The following is a 5156-nucleotide window of genomic DNA, read 5'->3' as shown; positions in this document are numbered from 1 at the left end:
CGTTGAGTCTATTGGTGCTGCTTTAAAGCCGTTTCTTCAGCTCCATCAGTTGTGACTTCTGATGAGTGTTTGTAATACTCTAAAGGATGAAACTCAACTGCATGATGGGAACCAGTTTTGCTCCCTGACTCTAACTACCATTTAAAAGAAACTCTCTGGTTGACCTGCTGTAGTACACAAGACTCTGCTGATGCCTCTATTTTGTTTTTGGAGTGAGACTTTGTTCCCAGTCTCTGTTGGGCATTGCTGCTTGACTGAAATGTGTATTGTTTACTCAGTATATTTAGATATGTCTTCATTTAAATCAACTTGCAAGTGAGAAACTGACTTTTGTAGAGTTAGTAATTTCCATTTCACTAATATGAGCCAGATGGATGTTTTCATCTGTTGCCTGGCAACTTCTAGCTTCTTTAGCTGTGGATTGAAACTTTGACTTAGGAATCTTATATGCGAATTCTAACTTAGACGTTAGACAAGCGAGAGATGTTGAAAAAACATATGTTAGAAATCATAATTTTAAGCTTTCTTTCACTTTCATTTAAAGTAAATATTAAATTTTAAATAAGACTTGCAGTTAAATGTGAAATGTGATCACATCTTGGACTTTGAGCTCGTGAATATGTCGAAAATAAATCCTTCACTCTTTGATCAGGGTCTGCTGAGCTCTTGCTAATAATGGCTTGATGTTTATACAATGTTGAGTCAACAACAAACTGCATCTTTAACATTTTCTAACCGTAAAAATACACCAAAACTTTAATGAAAGGATCAAGCAAGTAAAAAATAAAAAAACACTTCTTTTATTGGAAAAACCAAGTTTCATCATTATGCCTATAGTTCTACTTCTTACCTGTGGAGTCAGGCAGGAATCTGTTAGTGTTATTGTCATGTATAAATACTTCAAGGTGATCAACTGAGAGGTGAAACAGAGAGGTCCCCAACACCAATATTTCATGCCGAGCTTTGATGAAACAACACTGGGAATATGATATAAGTTGTTGCTTGCTGGTGCAGCTCTGAAACATTAATGTTAAACATGTTTCACATTTTTGGTATTTTTTTTTTTTTTTTTTTTTTTTTGCCTTCTGTCTCCTTCTGTGCAAAGTGGCTACTCCTCTCCCTCTGGGACAAGAGAAGAAGAACAGAATGCTTGATTTGTTTGTAGTCCTCAGGTTTAAAGCAAACAAGGCTATTGATTTACACACACACACAAACACCCCCCCACACACACACACACCACCAATCTTTCCATGTGCATTTACTTATGTTTGTACTTTAATTAAATTTCACTAAGCCGCACAAAGAGCATCCTTTATTTTGCCTTTTTCATCATCACCAAGTCAAAAAAATAAATAAATAAAATTTTTATTAGAATTAGCATTTTAATTCAGTTTCGTTTCCATCTTCCCAAATTATACTTTTCCGTAAACAAAATTATATGACCAGTGGCGGAAGAAGTAATGGAGCAAAGCAGCTGGGACTCTGCATCATGTGTCGCAATGGGAGTACGTCTTCCCTGTAGCAGAAAGCGAAGACAACAGCGCTCTCGTACAAAACCTAGTAGAATAAAGAAATTATGAGTTAAGGGTCTGTCTTGTTCTCATCTTTTTTTTCAGCTAAAGTTTCAGTCTTCCCAGGTGAACATTACCCTGCTGTAACTTTATAAGTTCAGCATGTTATTAGTGAATTACTGCGGCACAGTTCGGATTGACCCCACCCCACTCTGACAACGTGTCGACGTTTGAGCACCTGTGAAATGTCGATCATTGTGACAGTGACATCGTCCCCGTTAAATGCAAAGCCATGTGTGCGAACTTGTATGTGGCTTCACCGTCCTCTCAGCAGCACATTGAATATTTAGCTCTCGGTCTATGAATTCAGACAAATCACACAGCACCTGCCAAAGCCATAGACATAAATACTGGATGGAATCCAGATGAGCTCTTCTGCAGGAGAACCAACTCCATCTCTTATTAACTTCCTCCCCTCCTCTTCCATCGCAACATATGTTCTCTCTTCTTCTCAGCATCCCCTCTTGTCTGTCAGTCTGTGTTATGTCTCTGCTGTGTATTCATTTTCCTTCTCTCGTTCTCATAAGTCCTATAAACTGTTTTCTCCTTTTGTCGTTCATTGTTATTCAAGTCATTTCTCCTCGTGTTTCACGCAAATCTATACTCAAGTGTGCTTCGCAAAACTCAATTTTCTGATGAATAACAACTGTTAAATGGGGTAACTAGAGGAAGATCGGTAAAAACAGTGACCAAGTTTTATATTTTTTAAATTCGGATTTGCCAAAAAATAGTGAAGGTGCAGAAAAGCCATCTTGAGGTTGTGAAGGTTTCTAGTCGTGTGAAAAAAGTACAACCTCTTCTAAGACTTCAGTTTACACATAATACAATGCTCAAATATAGATGTGCAACAATTTAAACATAACCTAAAGTATATAAAAACAGCATGCACAACATGATTCATGAAGCAAAGATTTCCACTTATTTAAAATGTAATCTGAACATGGTTGCATAAATTCCAGTAAATGAACAGTGTTGTATAGTTAAGACGACTTAATGACTGTATCACCATCACAGAAGCAGTGTTGTTATATTTGAAAGTTACTGTGATGTAAACCTAATTTTGCACAAGTTATTTGAAAGTAACGCTGGGTCTAAATGTTCAAATGAAAAGGTGGATATTGCCGTTAAAATTGGTTTCTCACAAGAATTCATTTTAATTTGGAAATCCCCAGTTTGTGGTTCATCCCAACCTACTTGATTCAAGGTCTGACCCAAGGTCTACACATCCATCCCCTGGCTCTTCATTTGCCTTGAGCAGCATTTCAATGCCTTTCAGAATATTGCAGAGCATGCATAATGTTACAACAAAAAAAGGAAAGTATTTTAGAGAGACTGAAGTAAGAATTGTATTATTAAATTGCATAAAAGCAGAATGTTTATTTTTTATTTTTTTCCTTTTTCTAATTTTATATACTCTGGTGGGAATTCACAAAGCACATGAATATTGTCCGTTCTTGTAAACGCTTTCCATATGCTTTTTCTTTATTTCTTTATTCGATTTAGAAAGCTCATTGCACTAGATGCAAAAATGAACCCGAAGTCAAACAGAGTCAAGCAGTTTGTACATATTTTTACAATTATTTCACCACAAAACAGCAGATTGAATGACATTTTCCCATTTATTTTATTTCAATGAGAACTCAATGTCCTAGCTCGTAATGCTTTTTTCTTAAAACATCTGAATAGAGGAGCAACGACTGAATGCAAGTCAAATATCAGGAATCTGACTACATGAGGAGTTTGAGTCTAATTCTTGTGACATTCCTGACTCATTTTTTGGAAGTAAACCACAAAGAAGGTCATTATTTTATAATTTTATCTCCTGCCCCAATGTTATAACAAACAGTCTTTTTCTCCATTCAACCTCTAGTCTTTGGGATCGTCATGATATTTGTTCTGACTATAATTTGCATAGATCTTTATAACTATGAGCAGTATTTCTACTAAACACATACAAAATACCCTACAATTTAAATGTAGGGAAAATGTGTCTGGAAGGAGACATGCTTGGTGACATGTTTTTCGGGAGCATTTCTAGATTTGAATTAAACAGGTTTCCTCACATTTAACATGTGCAACAGTTTTTGTGAATGTTTCTAATTGCTAAAAAAAAATAAAATAAAAAAAATAAAGGAAAAAGAAAGCTGATAACTCTGACAATTTAAAAGAGTTACATTAAAGTGACTCTGTGACTTAACACATTCCACTGATTGCATTTTAAATTACAGACAGGATACTGTTTTATTAAAGTACCGCTGAAAATCTTTGTTTTGGTCACACATATAAAAATACTCTGAGAGATCGGCATGTTCATGCTCCTCACTGTGCGAAGAAAAAAATGATTGTATTAGCATGTGGTGCTCAAAGAACTTTAGAAAAATATTATCCAATAAACAGTCACATTTAACAGTAACTTATACTATGACTGCAGCTTCTTAGTAACAATCATTCAGTAAAAAAAGGACAGTACTTTTTTTTTTTTTTTGCCTCTAAGGGTTATTAATTCTGTATGACTTAGCACAATCTTTATATTAATTCTGCATTTAGAGAAAAATCAAAATGAAAGACAGTCTTAAACATTCAAATATCACTGGAGGTTGAGTTTATAAAGATTAAACATAAAAAATTAAAGGATTTTAACAAATCATGATATCTACACTGGCATCACATTGTCATCTGTGAAACAATTACTAGTAAATTAAAATATTTAGAATAGTCAGCCTACAATTTAGCTTGGAAGTTGCATTTTTTTATTCTTTTTCTCTGATTTTAAAAAAAATTGTAGTAAAGAAGTACATTGTGAGGTAATATGAAAACAATAATTCAATTAAGTTACGCTTATCCCTAATGTCCAAGCCCCTTCTGATGAGATCAGATTTTATAGAATTGCAGATGTATAATCATCACTTGTACAACTCGTTTAATATTTAAAGAACAAAATGTATAAATGAACATTTAAAGATGGACCAAGTAAGATTTTTTTTTCGTTTTAGTTTTGTGCAAATTCATGTGATTATTTAACATTTATTTACAAAAGCAAACTCAAATGCAGCAGCTCATTTATTTCCAAAGTCGATTTCTATATAGTCTTTACCCCTTAATTTAGCATCAGATTTTATCCATGGAGAAAACTGATAAAGAAGCCATAAATTCATTATTCATCTGGACTCCTTTGTTCCTCCAATCCGTCTCTCTTTATTCTCTCAGGTCGTGTATCACTGTTATATTGTAAAGTTTTTAATACAGACCTGTCATTCTTGCCGCAGTATGGAATGCAATCATCTGAAAGGATGGCTTTTCCCGTATCTATTCCATTTCCATCAGTGTGTGTCACTCGATAGTAAATAGTAAATTAGCCAATAAATGCCCCGAAGGAAAAGCTTAACCTTAATCAGTCTGAATGTTCACTGCATATGCCGTTATTAAAGAATATTCTCTCTGTTCCTTCTTGTCACTTTTATTTTATTCTTTGTTTTTCTTTTGTTCTTAATTGCATAAAGAGATTTCAAATATTTACTGGCGTTTATTTTGTGATACATATTGAAACATCTTTATGTTTATCTGATGACTATCACTGATAAAATG

Source organism: Poecilia latipinna, unplaced genomic scaffold (assembly GCF_001443285.1).
Source record: "Poecilia latipinna isolate Pla-1442-1.1 unplaced genomic scaffold, P_latipinna-1.0 Scaffold1447, whole genome shotgun sequence".
Lineage (NCBI taxonomy): Eukaryota > Metazoa > Chordata > Actinopteri > Cyprinodontiformes > Poeciliidae > Poecilia > Poecilia latipinna.
This window is presented reverse-complemented; position numbering follows the sequence as displayed.